The sequence below is a fragment of the Oryctolagus cuniculus genome, chromosome X, assembly GCF_964237555.1.
Source record: "Oryctolagus cuniculus chromosome X, mOryCun1.1, whole genome shotgun sequence".
NCBI lineage: Eukaryota > Metazoa > Chordata > Mammalia > Lagomorpha > Leporidae > Oryctolagus > Oryctolagus cuniculus.
In genome coordinates, this window is record NC_091453.1 from 28,665,162 (window position 1) to 28,684,236 (window position 19,075).

At 39.4% G+C, this 19,075-nt stretch overlaps 1 long non-coding RNA gene across 2 annotated transcripts in view; it reads right to left on the bottom strand.

Moving 5' to 3' along the window:
• The window catches only part of LOC127484845 (uncharacterized), a 40,401-nt gene that overhangs the window by 17,092 nt on the left and 4,234 nt on the right, over positions 1-19,075 (bottom strand). The window contains exons 2-3 of one of the 2 annotated variants that reach the window (XR_007912017.2): positions 17,086-17,183; positions 7,627-7,693 (exon numbers count right to left, since the gene is read on the bottom strand). This is a non-coding gene — a long non-coding RNA (uncharacterized lncRNA). Of the gene's footprint in view, positions 1-7,626; positions 7,694-8,502; positions 8,711-17,085; positions 17,184-19,075 lie in introns of those variants that run through there. The other variant, XR_011385618.1, reaches the window with a different exon arrangement.

Genomic DNA, 19,075 nt, shown 5'->3' on the forward strand with positions numbered 1-19,075 from the left:
ATTTATATTTGTATCCTTCACCTTGGATCAGTACTTCCTTAGCTGTTGACACACAATCAACTGGAAAGATGCTGAAACTCAAGATTACCAATTGTTTCTTGGGGTGAGGAGCCCTGGTGTCGCTCCCCCTCTTCGTGGAGGAACGACACAGGACCCTGCGCTGTTCTTTCGTCTGCTCGGCCCTCCCCGGGTTTGCTGCTGGTTCTTCCCGGGTTGGCTACTATCCCTTCCACCTCCGTGGAAGGGCAGTTCCCCCTGGCCGCATTCCCCACTTCCGCAGGGGAGCGGCACACCGCCGGCCGGTTCTCTCGGGGGCTGCACGGGTGTTCCTTCAGCTAGATGTTCCCCATAGATGTTCCTGGTGCATGCCGTCTCTCTCCTCCTTTATAGTCCTCCTCCGCCAATCCCAACTCGGCTGCCCACACGCCGAGTACGCTGCTCTCCAATCAGGAGCAAGTCCTACAGTTAATTGGTTGAACTGGAGGCAGCTGTGCGGAAGCTGTTTACTTCTCTCCCAGCGCCATATTGTGGGAGAGCAGATGCATAGAATAAGTCCTAATTCGAGCAACTTAGTCTAGTCCGGATTGCTCCCCACACCCTGGAAGCTACCCAGTCTCCTTCAAAATGTGCTCTTAATATATAACTAAAAGGGGTAAACTTCATTCCAATCTAGATCGAGAGGTCAGAGCTCTCATATTGACTGGAGCACCCCTTTATCAAATATGCCTGTAATTAACACACAATTATTCTTAGGTGTTTAAATTTAACTGAAAAGTGATCGCTGTTAAATATAAGAGTGGGAATAAGAGAGGGAGGAGATGTACAATTTGGGACATGCTCAAGCTGACTTGCCCCAAATGGTAGAGTTAGAATTGTGCCAGGGGATTCTAATTCAATCCCATCAAGGTGGCATGTACCAATGCCATCTCACTTGTCCAAGTGACCAATGTCAGTTCACAACTGATCACACTGATAGGTCTAAGAGTCAAAGGGATCACATAAACAAGACTAGTGCCTGCTAATACTAAATGATAGAATAAAAAAGGAAGAGAATGATCCAACATGGGAAGCGGGATACACAGCAGACTCATAGCATGGCAGATGTCCTAAACAGCACTCTGGCCTCAGAATCAGCCCTTAAGTCATTTGGATCTGGCTGAAGAGCCCATGAGAGTATTTTAGGCATGGAAAGCCAAGACACTCTGGCCAAAAAAAAAAAAAAAAAAAAACCCTAAATGAAAGACCTCTGAGAGTGAGATCCCAGTAGAAAGAATGGGCCATCAAAGGAGGTACATTTCTCTGAAGGGAGGAGTGAACCTCCACTTTGACTGTGACCTTGTCTAAATAAGATCAGAGGTGGCAAACTCAAAAGGCTTCCATAGCCTTGGCAACTCATGACAAGAGCCTAGGGAGATTACTGATGCCATAAACAAGAGTATCAATTTGTTAAGTCAACAACAGGAGTCACTGTGCACTTACTCCCCATGTAGGATCTCTGTCCTTAATGTGTTGTTCAATGTGAATGCTATAACTAGTACTCAAACAGTATTTTACACTTTGTGTTTCTGTGTGGGTGCAAACTGTTGAAATCTTTACTTAATATATACTAAATCCATCTTCTGTATTTAAAGATAATTGAAAATGAATCTTGATGTGAATGGAAGGGGAGAGGGAGCGGGAGCGGGGAGGGTTGCGGGTGGGAGGGACGTTATGGGGGGGAAGCCATTGTAATCCATAAGCTGTACTTTGGAAATTTATATTTGTTAAATAAAAGTTAAAAAAAAAGTTGGTTGAGGATTTAGATGTTCAGAATTCTGGCCAAAAATCTTTCCATCCTTTGTGACTAATATGGTAAGTCCATTTTGGAATAAAGTGGGAAGAAAGGAAGAACAAATTTTCACTTAAATGCCATATTTATACTCCCAATTATTTAAAATTTGTTGTATGTGCTTATGTTAAAGTTAATTCTGTATAGTTTTTTACCCTTGGTGTACATTCAGTTTTTCTCCATTAATCTTTGTTATTTTTAGACTTTTAATTAAATATCCCCTCCAGATATGCCCATAGGTAAGTACCTGAATCTTTTGAGACCAGATGATGATAATTACAGCTCAGTTGAAAAGAAAAAGCAGAGTAACTGGCCCCTTTATAGGTAACTTGAATCAGAATCATTCCTTTCTCCACCTGCTATACTCACATTAGTAGACCTAAATTTGCTGATACTCACTGGTCATGAAAATCAAGCTCAGAAAAATTTAGCAAGTATCAAAATTTTATACTTAAAACCCTAATCTTATTCATGGTAGTAATTAGCCTTTACCCAGAGATAATTAAGAAATTTTTCTTCATATATTTTCTCTTATAATGGCATCCATATTTTGACAGTATTGGAAAGTGTCCTAATAGGAAGGTTGATTTTTTTATGAGTCTATGACTTTAAGGTTAAAAGAGTTATAATATTCAGCCTTACTTTCTAAAATATGCAATAACTTAAAATCATTAATGGGAAAAGTACTTCTTAGAAAACAGATTGACATAGGTACTCAAAAAACTTGAGGTGAATAATGGAAAGCAGTTATTGAAAATGTTTCTTTCTCCACCCCTCTTTCCTTGGCAACAGAAAACTGTCATTATTAATATTTTATTTGTATATTTTTGTGGGGTATAGTTTGATACCTCAATATATGTATATAGTGTATAATGATCAAATCAGAGCAGTTAGCATTTCCTTAAACATTAAGAAATTTATTAACAGGTAATAATTATACATATTTATGAAGTACAGTGTGATATTTCAATACATGTGTGCAATGTGTACTGCTCAAAGCTGACTGAGAGAAATTATGACTTGGGAAGCCTTAGGAAGGCAGTATGATGCAGCCAAAAGAGCACTACGAGACATTTTGTACATGGTCCCAGATCTGCCATGAAAAGGTGGGACTTTTAAGAGATCATGAGCTGAATTTATACTACCTTACAAGTTAGCATTCCTGCCAAAGAGCACATTTCTCATTCATTAACAGATATTTTGTAAACATCTACCAATTGTCATGAACCATGAACCAAAATGAGAAAGGGTAAAGATAAATGAGACAAGCTTTGCCGCAGGAGCCCTCAAGTTGAAGGTCATCTAAGTCATTCACTTGACACATTCCATAAACTTCACGTTTGTCCTTTGGGGCATTGATGGGAAGGAGAAAGCTACAACATTTATGCCTATAGTTGGGTTTGATTAAGATACATTTGTCTACATTTTGTGCTTTATAGTATTTTTCCTGTGTTACAAATTAACAATATCCCCAGAAATAGAATTTGTGTCTAAGATTACTTTTCTAATCCCCCTCTCTTTTTTTCTAGTCCTCCCCCTCTTTTTTCTAACCCCCCTCTTTTTTTCTAATCCTCCCCCTCGTTTCCTTCTCCACCAGAACCATAGAGAATATTTCACAGATTGTATCATGAAACTATTTACTTGAACTTTTAGGATTCTCCATTATGTCAAGTAACATCATGTACCTCTTCTATGTTTGAGATTCATATGATCCTTAACTGGTTTAGAATTGTTATATAATTGGAGCAAGGAAAAAAAAAGGCCCATTGCACCTTTGGAAAAACTTAAAATTGAATTATAAATTTATAGCTTGCTCATAGAATGGAATAGTATTCATCAATGAAAACAATGAACCACTCTTACATTCAAGGGGAACTTCACGTTTGTGGAAAAAGTAAAATTAAAACATATATTTATTTGGGTGCCAAAAATTTTTAATCTATGCATTAAAGGGGTCTTCAAAAAGTTTGTTAAAACTGTGTATTTTGAAAACACTGTGCTTGATTTCAAAATTTTTGCACCCAAATAAATATAACCTTTAATTCCATGAACTTTTTGATGTACCCTTGCATTTCTACTATACACATTAGTTTGCACCCAACTATATCAGCCAGTCCATAAAAGGACAGTTGTGTGTGTACATGTGTCTCTCTTCAATCCAGTGAAGGACAGCTATACTGCTTGAAGTTAAGGTATAAAAATGAGGATACTGCTTATAACGAAGGCACTCTTTTAAACATTTTAAATGTATAAATAATTTAATTTTCACAGTAGTCCTCTGGTAGGCTCTATTATCATCCCTGTTCTACAAATGAAGAAACTGAGGTATGGCATAGATAAGTAAATTGCCAAAAGTTGCACATTTAGTAATAAGGCTGCCATTCAAACACAGGCAGTCTGATTCCAGAAGCCAGGCTCTCATCCACTCCAGTATACTGGCTTTCTGATCATTAAAGAATATTAGTTACAACATTAGGAAATAATTGTTCCCATCTACAATTCAAGCTGAATTTAATTTCCAGGATCATTTCTAATAAATAAAGGACAATGTTCTCTCTACAAATCCAAAGGAATAAATCAGGCAGCAAGTGTAATGTGGTTCTTTCTCAGCCATGTTATATCAAACTATACTGGTCTTCACTTTTGACAGGGAAGAGAAATATAAGACAATATTTTAGCAAAAGAGGAGACAATTTGTTGGAAGGTCAAAGGGGAGGCATTGTCATAGTTCATTATGAGTTTCACATATCTACAGAACTGCCTTCCCCACAATTGTTTCTTTTTACTTAGCTTTTTCATGTTTACAATTCATTCCATTAGCTCCTCATGTCCTAATATTACAGCTGCAATCCAACAACAAAAGCACTAACACATACACAAACTCAGTAAGATATACCTTTACTTGGATTTTATTTCAGTGGAAATCTGTAGAAAATAAACCCGTTTGTATACTGTTATCTATTCACACTCTACCTTGTTCCAAAAATGGATATGGGTAATGGCATTTTTTCTGTATAGTTCATACACATACACATTTTAAAAAATCTATACTTCTACAACCTCACCATAGATGATGTACTGACCAACTATGCAATATATTAGAATTCATGTTAGGCATTACATTCATCTCCAAGCTGCAACTGCTCCCCATTTTTCATTGTCAAAGACTTTTGGAAATGTTATGCTAAAAATATCAGACTTTTAATGTGAGTAACAGGTTAACAAAATGAAAGTTGCTATAGAAACAGAATACACACTTCAGAATATGGGACTGCAAGGAGAAGTGATATTTATCAGCTACAATGAGTTAGCAAAAGCTTATCAATATATGTCCCATAGTGTGTTGCAGATAGCTTTGGTAGCTGCTAATAGCAATATTTCCTGAGTTTTAAGAGTATATGCAATCAAGGGTGTGCAGTCAAGAGGCAGAAAGAAAAAAATATGGCTACTTTATGGATTCCTGCAATACTCAGCAGAAGCAAAAGTGGGTCTATCAATGGTAAGGCCCTCATGTCTCTTTAAATGCTGGATTTTATTTTGATGTCTTAACCATTAGCATTTGCAGGGTTGTCAGAATCATTCCCATCAATAAGAGGGAATTCCAGAATCTTTGAGAATTGCCATGTACATGGGGTTTGCTGCTCTTGGTTACCCTGGGTATAACAGTGCAGTATAGTTAAGCAAAACTTAATGATGGAACATCTCTTGTTTAACTGCATTATTAAGGGGCATTTTATTTATTGTTGCTCTCCAACTACAACTTTTGACTGAATATTGCCATAGTTACACTGTGTTTTATTAGAGAGGAACAAATAGCAGCTTTTATATAGCATGTACCATTCTGCTTTTATAACCTTCATTTTTCATGCAGTAAATCCGGATACTTTATAATCATTAAGAATATAGAAGAAGACTTGGCTCCATAACATCTCTCCAGAACTCAACTTGTGCTATAAAACAAGCCACCACAGAAATATACATTCAGGTTCAGCTCTCTAAAAGCCAAAAACTCCTGTTGTAAATAAGATATTCCTGGTAGGGCAGTCACAGGCAATTTGCCTGGGATGTTTTGCTCCTTTCATCCAGATGCCTATTGCTTCTTTCCTGCACACCTCTTCTACATCACAATTTGCCCTGTTTCTATGATCATTAGTAATATAGCCTCTGGTAAGTGTAAAAGCCTTCAATGAGACAACTCTATTGTTATTAGGACCCAGCTGGATTGCACACTGAGGTTAGGAAAAGCTGTAAGTAGGCAGGAATTTCCCTTCTCTCATGCATTTGGAGAGCTTTCCTCCAAAGAATTTTGAGAGGATTCCGATAAGCACTGTTCCGGACTTCGTTGATGTTGCCCTGAGACTCTTACTCCCATCCTGTCTCCCCTGTACTGGCTCCTCCAATGTGAGAGCAATGACGATAACAAATGGGGTTGTTTGGGCCAGACTGACAAGAGAAAAAGTTAGATTAGATTCAATTGCTTTTGTACTTGAGATTGCAATTTCCTTCAAGATATGGGAATGGTTCTCTGGAGAAAATGAAACAAAGATAGATCAGGGTGATTTTCCAACCTTATGGAATTCTGGACTTGAAACAGTATAAATGGCCTTTCTTACTTCCCATAACCCAGAAAAGCAGTCCAGAAACAATACCTGATGAAGATGGGGCCTCTCTGGAGTTTACTAGGTCTTCAATGCTTATTGAGTCTCAATTGTATATCAAGCATTGTGTCTTATCTCACATCTTAGCTCATTCCATCTTTACAGAAGCCCCCTTAAGTAAAAATTATTCCTGTAATGGTTAATCAATTCTTTCTTTCATCTCAATTCTTTTGAATTCTAATTCTCTTTCTTGTTGGCCACACATACAAAGTCAGAAGTTCTGAATTCCCTTTTCCTTCCATTTTGTAATGCTAAATCTTTATGAAGTAGAGATCATCTTTTCTTCTCCATAATAATGCTGTAAAATAACTTTAAATTTCTTTTTTATGGTATTGATCTTTCAGTTTACTTCATGGTATAGCCCAGAGATCAGTGAACTTTTTCTGTAAGGAGCCATATAGTAAATTCTTTAAGCTTCATGGACTATATGCAGGTACTTCAGAAAGTTAGTAGAAAGTGGAATTAAAAAATAAGTTTATTTTGATGCAAAAAAGTCTGAAATCCATGCACAGATTTGCTATAATATATGTTTTTCATGAACTCTTTGAAGACCCTTGTATGCATGGATTTCAAAATTCTTTTGCACCAAAATAAACTTATCCTTTAATTCCAATATCCATGAACGTTTTGATATTTCCTATTATGGTCTTTGTCTTAGTGACTCAACTCTTTTGTTGTAGTGTGCAAAAGCAGCACAGATAAGACATAAAAGAACAAACATGACTGTAATCCAATAAGACTTTCCAGGAATAAGAGGCCTGCCTCACGACCTTACATTGCTGAGCCCTGGATTTTAAAAATTAATAATAATGTTGTAGGGAGGTGATTATGAAGGCAAAAGTGATTTAAATTACCAGGACCATATTATTAGCTATATGGCCAGAGCAAGTTACTTTACTGCTCTGAGGCTTAGTTTCCTTATCTGTGAAACAAGAGTCATAGCTTCCTTTTGTGATTATTGTGGAGATTAAAAGAAAAACATCTCCTCTTGGATTTCTTCTCTCTGATTATTTACCATATTTTAATTTTGATTTATTTACAATTTTTTGGACATTTCTTTAAATGCTGACGACAGGAGCATCAAACAAAATCATTGTTTTTTTTACCACCACCCTGGACTTCAAGGAACATTATTCCTACCTCACAAAGAAATATCAGATAGGAGGCATCCAACGTTGGCCTTGAGGGATAAGCAGAATTTTTTAGGCTGAGAAACAAGAGAAAGGCATTTCAAATAGAGATAACAGCAGCAGGAAAAAGAAAAAAGCTTTGTTGAATTACATAGTATTTTCAGAGAACTATGAAAAATAGTCTAGTACAGCTAGAGAACATAATGAAGCATGGTGAGATAGATACTGATAGCCCCTATGTGATATCCAGTTCCCCATCCTCCTTACTCATAAATTAATGGTTTTGTCCAGGACACAATATGTCCAGCTAAAATACTCAATCCTCTAGTCTCCCTTATAGTGAGAGGTGGTCATGTGACACAGTTCTAGCCAAAGATTATAGGTACAATTTTCTGGAAAAATCTCTTTTCCTGAATAAACAGAAAACAGCCATTAAAAAAAAAGAAGACTGTTTTCTCTCCTGGAATGTAACACTTGGAGATTCAGCAACCCATTTGCAAGCATGAAAACAAAAGCCACATAGTGTGAGTGGCATAGCAATAAGACAAAAGTAGCCTGTGTTCCCTATTCTCTGTGGCTCTGCTGAGCCACCACACCTGCTATAAATACTTATTTTCAGGTTTTTGTTATAAGAAAATAAGAATACTCTTACTACTGCATATGGAATTTTCCATTATTCAAGACAGAATATGATGATACTAACTGATGCACAATGAATTGTGTGAGGTATGAAAGATGCTGAAAACATGGATCGCATTCATGTTATTACGTCGTTAATGTCATATAGGTTGAGCATCCATAATTCAAAAATCCGGAATCCAAAATGTTTCAAAATCCAAAAATTTTGGATCACAAACCTCATACCAAAAGTGGAAAAATTCCATACCTGACCACAGGTAACAGATCTCTGTGAGTGAGATCCCAGCGGAAAGAAGGGGCCATCAAAGAAGGAGGTACCTTTTTCTGAAGGGAGGAGAGAACTTCCACTTTGACTATGACCTTGTCTAAATATGATCAGAGTCAGTGAACTCAGGGGGCTTCCATAACCTTGGCAACTCATGACAAGAGTCTCGGGTGATTACTGACATCATAAATAAGAGTGTCAATTGTCAAATCAACAACAGGAGTCACTGTGCACTTACTCTCCATGTAGAATCTCCATCCTTAAAGTGTTGTACTATGTGAATTAATGCTATAACTAGCTATAATCCAAAAGTTGTACTTTGGAAATTTATATTTATTAAATAAAAGTTAAAATAAAACAAAACTCAGGTACTCTCGAAATACTACATAAAATTATCTTCAGGCTATGTGTATAAACTGTGTATGAAACTTAGATAAATCTTATATTTAAACATGAGTCTCATCCCTAAGACATTTCATTATGTATATTCAAATATTCCAAAATCTGAGAAAAATCCCAAATCTGAAACACTTCTGGTCCCAAGCTTTTTAGATAAGGAATATTCAACTTGCAGTACATAATTTAGTCTCTGTTTTGTAGATAACTGAAAAACATCTAAGGTTTTTGAGCAAACAAGAGATGTAAAATAGTTTATTTAATTGTGTAAGCTCCAGGTATATGCTGAATACTACGGGGAACCACACAAAGAACAGCAGCAGGAAAAACAACAGGAAACAAACTAACAAATATAATTATTAGAAACAAAGATGCCTTATGAAGGAAATAAACGGTTTTACTAAAGAGTAATCAAATTGGCCTACTTTAAATATGGCAGGAAGGCCTTTTAGGGGAGGTAACAATTGAGCTCAGACCTACAAAATGAGAAGAAGTTGGTCATGCAAATACTGATAATAGCATTCTAAGCAGATGGGCCAGCAGCTGCTGAAACTCTGAAGCAGGAAAGAGTTTAGTAGTTTATAGGAATTTTAAGACACTCAATATAACTTAGAGCTCATTACCCAAACTGAGAGTTGATGATCTGAAAAGAGATTGAAGAGATAGGCTCAGTCTTGTATGGCTATGATACAGACATTAAAGTGAACCAAGGCTCCATTGAGGAGTTTTAGACAATGATATGATCCAGGTCATATTTTTAAAATTATTTATTTAATTAATTATTGGAGAGGGAGGAGGAGGGGGAGGGGAAGGGGAGAAGAGAGAAGGAGGGAGGGGGGAGGGATAGACAGCGACAGAGACAGAGAGAGACAGAGAGACAGGGGATCCAATCATTGGTTCATTCCCCAAGTGCCCATAATGCTGGAGCCAGTAGCTAGGAACTCAATTTAGGTTTCCCACATGAGTGGCAGGAACTTAATTACCTGAGCCATCACATGCGGTTTCCTAGGGTCTATATTGGCAGCAAGCCTGAATCAGGAGCCAAAACTGGGAACTGAATTCAATCCATTCTGGGATATAGGCATCCCAATTGCTAAGCTAAGTGCCAGCTCTTCAAGTTATCTGTTAGAAGAGTTTTCTTGCCGGCGCCGCGGCTCACTAGGCTAATCCTCAGCCTTGTGGCGCCAGCACACCGGGTTCTAGTCCCGGTTTGGGCGCCGGATTCTGTCCCTGGTTGCCCCTCTTCCAGGCCAGCTCTCTGCTGTGGCCCGGGAGTGCAGTGGAGGATGGCCCAAGTCCTTGGGCCCTGCACCCACATGGGAGACCAGGAGAAGCACCTGGCTCCTGGCTTCGGATCTGCGCGATGCGCAGGCTGCAGAGCACTGGCCGCGGCGGCCATTGGAGGGTGAACCAACGGCAAAGGAAGACCTTTCTCTCTGTCTCTCTCTCTCACTGTCCACTCTGCCTGTCAAAAAAAACCTTTTATTTTCATTTTATTTGAAAGACACAGAAACAGAAAGACAGATGGAGAGAGACCTTCCATCTGCAAGCTCATTTCCAAACACCCGAAACATCTGGATTTCAATCTGGGTCTTCCATATAGGTGTCATGAGGCAACAGATGCTGCTTCCAAGGGTACACATTAGGAGGAATATAGATCAGAAGCAGAGTAGCTGAGACTTGAACCAGGCACTCAAATATGGAATGTGGGTATTCCAAGTGTCACCATATTGGCTGCACCACATGCCCACCCCTGAAAGGGTGTCCTTGATATCACATAGAGAATGAATTAGGAAGTAGGAAGAATAAAAAGGGGCAGACCATATTAGGTTTGTTGCAGTAGTCTAAGTGAAAGGTGATGATCAGACAATGGTGGCCTAGTCTAAGGTAATGAATACAGGGATGGAGAAATGTGGATATTTGTGGTGCATCAGCACGACTTTTTATTTGGATTGGATGGAGGACTCAAAGATGACGCTCTTGGAAGTGAGTTTCTGGGTGGAAAGTGAAACCACATATGGAGATGGGGAAGACTGGTGGGAGGAGAGACATTTTGAATGAGAAATTAATTGTTCTGTTTTAGACATGCTAAGTCTGCAATGCCTCTAAGACATCTAAGTGGAAACATCAAGTAGACTTCTGGATATGTGGGATGTGTGAGTCTGAGATTTAAAGAATTCCTCTGGCTAGAGATAAAATTATGACTCATCAGCAAAATGATGGCATTTTAATTCAGGAGAATATATGAGCTTACCTTGGAATACTGCACAGAGAAAGTGAAAACACAAGGTTTGGGAAATGTAGATGGATAAAGGTTAAAGAGCAAAGAGAAAAAGGGATGGATTTAAGAGAGAGTTCACAGGAAGAATCTACAGAATTTGGAGTCTGACTGGATTGCAGAAGGGAAAAAGTTGAAGCCAAAGATAGCTCTGAGGTTCCCCCTTGCTTGATTGGCTGTCGTCTGATGCTCTCAATAAGTATGTGACACAAAAAAGGACAGGGAGTTCCAAGGTGAGATAACAAGTTGGATTTGGATGCTCCAAGGATGAACATCAGATAGGTCAAAAGCCTGGGACTGCTAGTTGATGCTTTTGAAAAACTGGCCCCTCTTCACCTAAACCTGAACCAAATGCTTAGGAATGGTGTATAGTTGTTTTGAAGCTAGTATGAAGGTAGAGAAAGAATCCAGAACAGTTAAATTGATTCTGCAAGGCTTTTCTTTTTCTTATTTATTTATTTATTTGATGGGGGGGTAGAGAATTCCAACTGCTAGCACACTCCGCAAATACTTGCAACAGCAGAGGCTAGGCTGGGCTAATCCTGGAAGCTGGGAACTCAATCTGGGTCTCCCACATGGGTGTCAGGGACCTAACTACTTGAGCCATCACTGCTGCCTCCCATTGTCAGCATTAGCAGGAGTCAGGAGCCAGAGCTGAGAACCAAACCCAGGTGCTCCAATGAAGGATATGGCCATTCTATGTGGTGACTTAACTGCTAGGCCAAACACTTATCCTGTGGAGGGCTTTAAGAAGGCTATGAATATCCATGAGAATGGCAAGAATTTCTTATTCTAGTGCAATCCTTGGTCCATATTGTTTGTGTCATCCACAGCTGAATGTTCATGTGTGGAACTTTTGGGGTTAAACTGTGTATTTTCTACTTCATTTAGCCACCTTGATAGAAACTTAGTATTTTCAGCTGCATCTATTGTCTTTCTGTAAATCCTATCATCAATTCACTGTTTAAATGGAATTTCTACAAGGTCCTTGGCTACTGATACCTGTGATAGCTGTGTTGAGGAGAACTGGAGAAACCATAGAGGCTTTACTACTACCAGAACGCAAAAGTAATAAGTGGACCACCTTAGTTTTAAAATAATAATAATAATAACAATGAGGAGGAGGAGGAGGAGGGGGAGGAAAGGAATGGAGGGAGGACAGAAAGGAAGAGAGGGAGGGAGGAGAATGAAAGAAGAATTGTGTCAGTGAAGTATGTCAGCTGGCTCCTTGATTCCACATAGTTCAACATTCTGGATTGAATATTGGAAATGGTCACAGTTATAATTTTCTGGTTACTTCTGTTACTTTAAGCCAAAGATACCTGAGTTATCACAATAAAAATGAAATTATAACATCCAGTCTAAGTTGTTACAGAAATGGAAACTCAAACTGTTTTTTGGCAGAAGTTGGAAGTGTCTGGCATTTATAGATGTGGACAGGGTGAGTGCAAACTATGCCAAAAAATTATTTGCCTTTGTTTTAGATTTTTTCAGAGGCAGGAGATTTTTACAATAAGAATTTAAGAAATAAGTTTTAAATGTGGGAAGAAGTGGTGATGATAATGATATAATTCAGTAAAGCTCAATCTTCACTGATATTACCTGAAAAGGAGGAATAAAGAATAATTGTGTTGAATATGGGCCTTTAGCCTAGTGGTTAAGAAACCTGCCTCCCACATTGGAGTATCTGGGTTCAGTTCCCAGCTCCAGCTCCTGACTTCAATTTCCTCCCAATGCAAACCTTGATAGTCAGTGATGATGGCTCAAGTGATTGGGGTCCTGCCACCCATCTGGGTGATCTGGACTGGGTTTCTGGCTTCTCACTTTGGTCCAGCCCAGCCCTAGCCACTGTAGGCATTTGCAGAGTAAACCAGCGGATGGGAGCATGCTCTCTCTCTAGTATATTTTTGAAAAGAATAGCTACCCACATTAGAGTTTTAATTATGAGTTACTATGTTTTAAACTTTGTGTACTAAACCTTTTCCTTGACTATCGATTCTGACCTTATATAAACCAATTGAGTTTTTTTTTTTAATTTTTTGACAGGCAGAGTGGATAGTGAGAGAGAGAGAGACAGAGAGAAAGGTCTTCCTTTACCGTTGGTTCACCCTCCAATGGCCGCCGCAGCCGGCGCACCGCGCTGATCCGATGGCAGGAGCCAGGTACTCATCCTGGTCTCCCATGGGGTGCAGGGCCCAAGTACTAGAGCCATTCTCCACTGCACTCCCTGGCCACAGCAGAGAGCTGACCTGGAAGAGGGGCAACCAGGACAGAATCCGGCACCCCGACCAGGACTAGAGCCCGGTGTGCCGGCGCCGCAAAGCGGAGGATTAGCCTAGTGAGCCGCGGCGCCGGCCAACCAATTGAGTTTTAAACATTGCATTCATACATAGCCACTCTCATTGGACCAGGTACTCTTTGAGTAGAAATCTGAAGAGTCTCTACGGAGTATAAAACGTTCATTGATAAGGAAGTACAAGAAATGATTTCTTTTTGAAATGTCTAGTTGAAAAATAAGTGTTTGGTTGCAAAGAGGCTGGTCAGGAGGTATTTAATGGTTTAAACATGATTGTCATGGACACCCACCTGGAAACCAGTGCCACTTGGAAAAAGTGAAAGGAAAAAGTTCTCAAGGCATACCAGAAAGAAGAATCCAGAACAGTTAAATTAATTCTGCAAGGCTTTTCTTTTTCTTATTTATTTATTTGATGGAGAGAGAGAGAGAGAGAGAGAGAGAGAGAGAGAGAGAATTCCAACTGCTAGCACACTCCGCAAATACTTGCAACAGCAGAGGCTAGGCTGGGCTAATCCTGGAAGCCGGGAACTCAATCTGGGTCTCCCACATGGGTGTCAGGGACCTAACTACTTGAGCCATCACTGCTGCCTCCCAGTTGAGTACAGGTAGTGTTAACGGGACACAGTGGTTAGCCCAACAGCAGGATTCCTCATCTGCACACATTTGGGGTTGGACAGTTCTTTGTTGGGGGGCAGGGCAGTCCTAGGCATTGTAAAATGTTTAGAAGCATCCCTGGCCTCTAATCACTAGTTGTCAATAGCATTGCCCCTCAAGTTGTGGCAACAAAACATGTCTCTAAACATAGCTCATGTTGAGAACCACTGTCCTAAAAAGAGGGCTACTAGTGGATGAATATCGATAATCTGTGCCTCCAAATAAAATGACAATAATTTGTAAAGTTAATTGAAATGTTATATAAGGTCATAACCTCATTATAATGCTGAAAAGGAAACATAATTTGACACAGGAAAAAGTCAAGCCAATGTGAGTCAGTTTCTCACAAAAATGGAAGGGATTCTTAAATAAAATGCTTACTTCTAAAAAATGGGCAGGTTTAAAAAACTATACAGTTAAAGAAAAAGTCATCATTAATTCATTATTTAATTTTCCAATAGGGTTGTCTATTTTATTGTTCAAGAAGTTACTGTGGGAGCAGGTACTGTGGTGCAATGAGTTAAGCTGCTGCCCTCAGTGCCAGCATCCCGTATGGGTGCCAGTTTGAGTCCTGGCTGCTCCACTTCCAATCCATCTCCCTGCTAATGCACCTGGGAAAGCAGTGGAAGATGGACCAAGAACCTGATGAAGTGCCTGGCTCCTGGCTTTGGCCTGGTCCAGCCCTAGTTGTTGCAGCCATTTGCAGAGGGAACCAGCAGATGGAAGATCTCTCTCTCTACCTCTGCATCTCCGTCTCTGTAACTCTACCTTTCAAATAAATAAATAAATCTCTTTTTCTTAAACAAAGAAGTTATTGTGCTCTGCCTGAAATGTCAAACATCCACACATCACAGTCATAAATGTAGCAATTTCATGCTGGAAAATATCAAATCATAGGTCAGGGTATGGATCAAAGGAGACAAGTCTGAAACCTAAGTCCTTAGGGATTATTTGGGGAAACTGACCTTGGGTTTTTCAGGTCTTAATGTAGACACTCAAATGTGTGCTAGGATTTTTATTTAGTTATTTGCACCTGGTAGCACCCACACTCTCAAAAGTCAAGCAATAGGTGGCTAGGAGAGTATAAACTTGAATAAGGAGACTTTCTAATGCCACGTCCTCCTCAGTTCTACATCTCCGGAAAACTTTGGGAGACCTGGAACATTCTTCTAGTAGGGAGAATGATGTTATTAATGTCCATTTCTAAATATATCTCCATAATTTTTCATGTCTTTTGCCACTGAAGAAACTTTATATCTTCTATAACAGTATATGTTGGTATTTTTCTGTCAATCATATCACTGTCCTGTTGTGATGACTGAGCAGGTGCCTTTTGAATTTTTATGCCCTTTTCCCACCCTACAGTGTTGTGTATTAGACATTATGAAATATAAAAATGAAACTTAAATTGGTACCAGTCTCCTATATTTCCTTTTGGTTTTTTTCTTTTTCTTTCATCTTTTGGTCCCATCAGAGGACCACTGTGTAGACATGTTGCTTTCTTTAGATTCCTCCTTTTTTAAAGTCTCCCTTTCATCTCATTTCTTGCTATATTGTATGAATCTCTAGAACCCCTATTGTGTCTTGAACATCATTTAGACACCCTGAACATGAGAGTGTAACCACATTCTCTCTGAATGTTTAAGAATATGATCTAAGAAAATCTAGGGTAATTTTATTTCTATTTCCAATTTTCACTTTTAGAAACACCAAGAACCTTTCCTTCCGGAGTTCCTAGAATACTCATTTAAAGCACACTTTTGTTCTTGTTGGTGGAAATTAATCCCAAATTAAGAGTTCAGCTTGCTATTTCATCTATATACAGTAAGAAAGTCAAGAATGTGTCAAATAGTAGAGTGAGACTTGGTGTAGATACAGATACCTTGCCTCTAAACCAGGCAGAGACAGGTATTAGAAGAGCATAGTTTATTTACGAAGTCATAATTGATGAATTACTTTCTATTCTGTTTCAAACTTGTATATCGACATGCTTCCAGACTTGCATAAAATTTGCTAGAATAGTACCAAGAATCCCCATGCACCCTCATCCAGATGCCATGAATGTTAACATTTCAATGCATTGCATTTGCTGCATCTATGCAAACAATTTGAACTGAAAGACATGGGCAGAAACACAAGAGATTCCTCATATGTACAAACTATGATCCCAAATATTGCTTCCCCCTGCTTCACATACTTTCAAGCTGTACATGCAGACGTTGGAAGCTTCCTAGCTGCCCCCTTGCTCTTATTTCAGGCTGTGTAGGTCTACCTCCCTCACTAGAAACATTCATACCACTCTCGAAGGCAGCAACTCTATTATTTATCTCCCAACCCCTAATCCATCATTCAGTACCCAACACATTGTAAAGATATTTTTTTCCTTTCACAGGGTTGAGTTTGGAATTTTGTTGTTGTTGTTCTCCAGTATTGATCTACTTCTGAAACAGATGCTCTATTCCATCTACAAGTTCATCTAGCAAAGACTTTTAGACATATGAAGCCATAGCTGAGACACCTAGATCCAGTCAGTGAGGATAACACCAGAGAAGATGTGGGTATGGGAAATGAGAGCAAAGGTGTTGATGGTGTCTCCGAAAGCCTCAACAAGAAAAGGAAGATTGGTACAGGACAACAAAGTTATAAATTGTCACCAATCATTATGTGTTTGAATAGTATAGCACTGCTGGGCAACTAAAAAGTGAATGTTTAGGTTTCAGCAGTGAACTTTACCCCAATGAATGCAGCTCAGATTTTGGAATGAGGTTATGCATGGACATACTCAAGGATAAAAATGTTGCGAAAAATAGTATGCAATCTAGCTTGTGAAATGATAGGTTAAAGAGGTAGCATGCAAATGGAAATGCCAGAGAGGGATATAGATAATCATATCTTCTCACCATTTTTTGAAAAGCTTTTCTACATTTGAAGAAATCTCTACCTTGTGAGCTCTTCCTCTGTAGTGTTGAAGTCTGAATTCAAATACCCAGGTTCCTTGGTAGCAAGCAACATGACTTAGGATCCATGAATTTGCTATATCTACAAGAGAATTAAATTTAGAAATAAACAAAAAAGGAAACAGTCTTGGCATGTAGTCTCTGTGCCAGCACAGACAAAGCCAAGGCATTTGTAGACTTGAGTACTTGATGCAGAAGTAGCATTACCAGTGACAGCAGCAATGGTTTCGATACAATCAAATTTTTGGCAATTAGTGATTGGCAGAGGAAGCAGGGGTCATTTTTTTAGGCCATTCCCAGGATATGATTTTGTTAATTTCTCTAGGAAATATTTATTTGAGTTACCTAATACCATTAACTATACTATAAATTTGTTCTATGGTTGAAACAAAGTGGATTGCTATTTGCAACTGCCCAACATAATATTATAGGTATACTCAACTCCATCAAATTTTAGGCGTCTTTATGATCTGAAGAATATTCTCTCTTGTTTTAATTTTTTTTGACAGGCAGAGTGGACAGTGAGAGAGAGAGAGACAGAGAGACAGAGAGAAATGGAAACAAGTCAGCACTGTGGCGTAGCAGATAAAGCTGCCACCTGCAATTCCAGCATCCCATATGGGTACTGGTTTGTGTCCCAGCTGCTCCACTTCCAATCCAGCTCAATGCTAATGGCCTGGGGAAAGCAGCAGAGATGATCCATGTACTTGACTTCCTGCCACCCATGTGGGGGACTCAGATGAAGCTCCTGGCTTTATCCTGGCTCAGTCCTGGTCATTGCAGCCACTTAGGGAGCAAACCAGTGGATAGAAGACCTCCCTCTCTGTCTCCTTTTCTGTCACTCTTTCAAATAAATAAATATTTTTTAAATGGGAGCATAAACAACAATAATTGTGGAGAAATGGTGAAGCAGAAAGCAGAAATTGTTCTTTGTCTTATCTGTTTTTCAGTATGCTTCGTGTGAGTGTGTGTGTGTAAGCAAATGATAGAGAAGCTACATAGTACATAGAAGCATATAAGTGGCCATGGGCCAGCATTTCTGCGGATTCTCCTGGAAATTCTCCCAATTATTTAAATGTTCCATGCTAATGGGCTTGCCCATCACAACCCTCTAGAAGAGCATACTCTGCTCCTTTATAAGAGGCAGAGTGTCTCTTTTCCTCAGAGCTGACGGCCTCTATTTGTTTTCATTAGTGGAAATGAAAACAAATGGAGTCCCTAGGTGCCCTAGGCAGAAGGGATGCTGTGCCTCCCCCCCCCCCGCCCCTGCCCCCATCGCTGTTGCCTGCAGACTTTTGAGCTCATTCAGAAACCTTGTGAAGAGAACAATGCTTCTGCCGTGGCTCTCCCCTTCTGGGACTCAAGCACATTATTTTGAATTATTTCATAACAGGAGAATGTTAGTCAATCAAAATGCGGCACTAACACTAGCTGATTTTCAAACAAATGATAGCTTTGGAGACCCAAAGTCTCCTTAGTTCTCACCATTTCTATGCTGTTGCCTTCCTAAGCCTGATTTTAGCTACCGTCTCCACACAACACTGAAGCTGTGTTACTGTCTTCGCAATTTTGCATGAACAAAGAATCTCATAAATAGCTGCAGTTAATTGCTGGAATTTGTGTTTACAAGAAGTTCCTTGCCTGTTTTGCAAACTCAGGCTCAGCTCTGCAGTGTTGCAGAGCAGCATACCCCCAGCAGATGTTCTGCCTCTCGCTGGCTGTACTCTTGTCTGCACTCATTTGTCTCACCCTGCTGTCCACTTCCACACACAGCCTGGCAAGGTGATTTTTCATCCCTGCTGTTCAACCCTCTATACCAGTGACTGATCCATGGCTTCACTCTACAAACAACAGCCACAGAATTATTCATTGTCCCCTGTGCTGCAGTTATTTCTGTTTCTATGGCTCTTTACAGTGGAATCCTAAAACCAGTGATGACTTAAGCCTACGTTTTTCCTCCTGACACCATCTCCC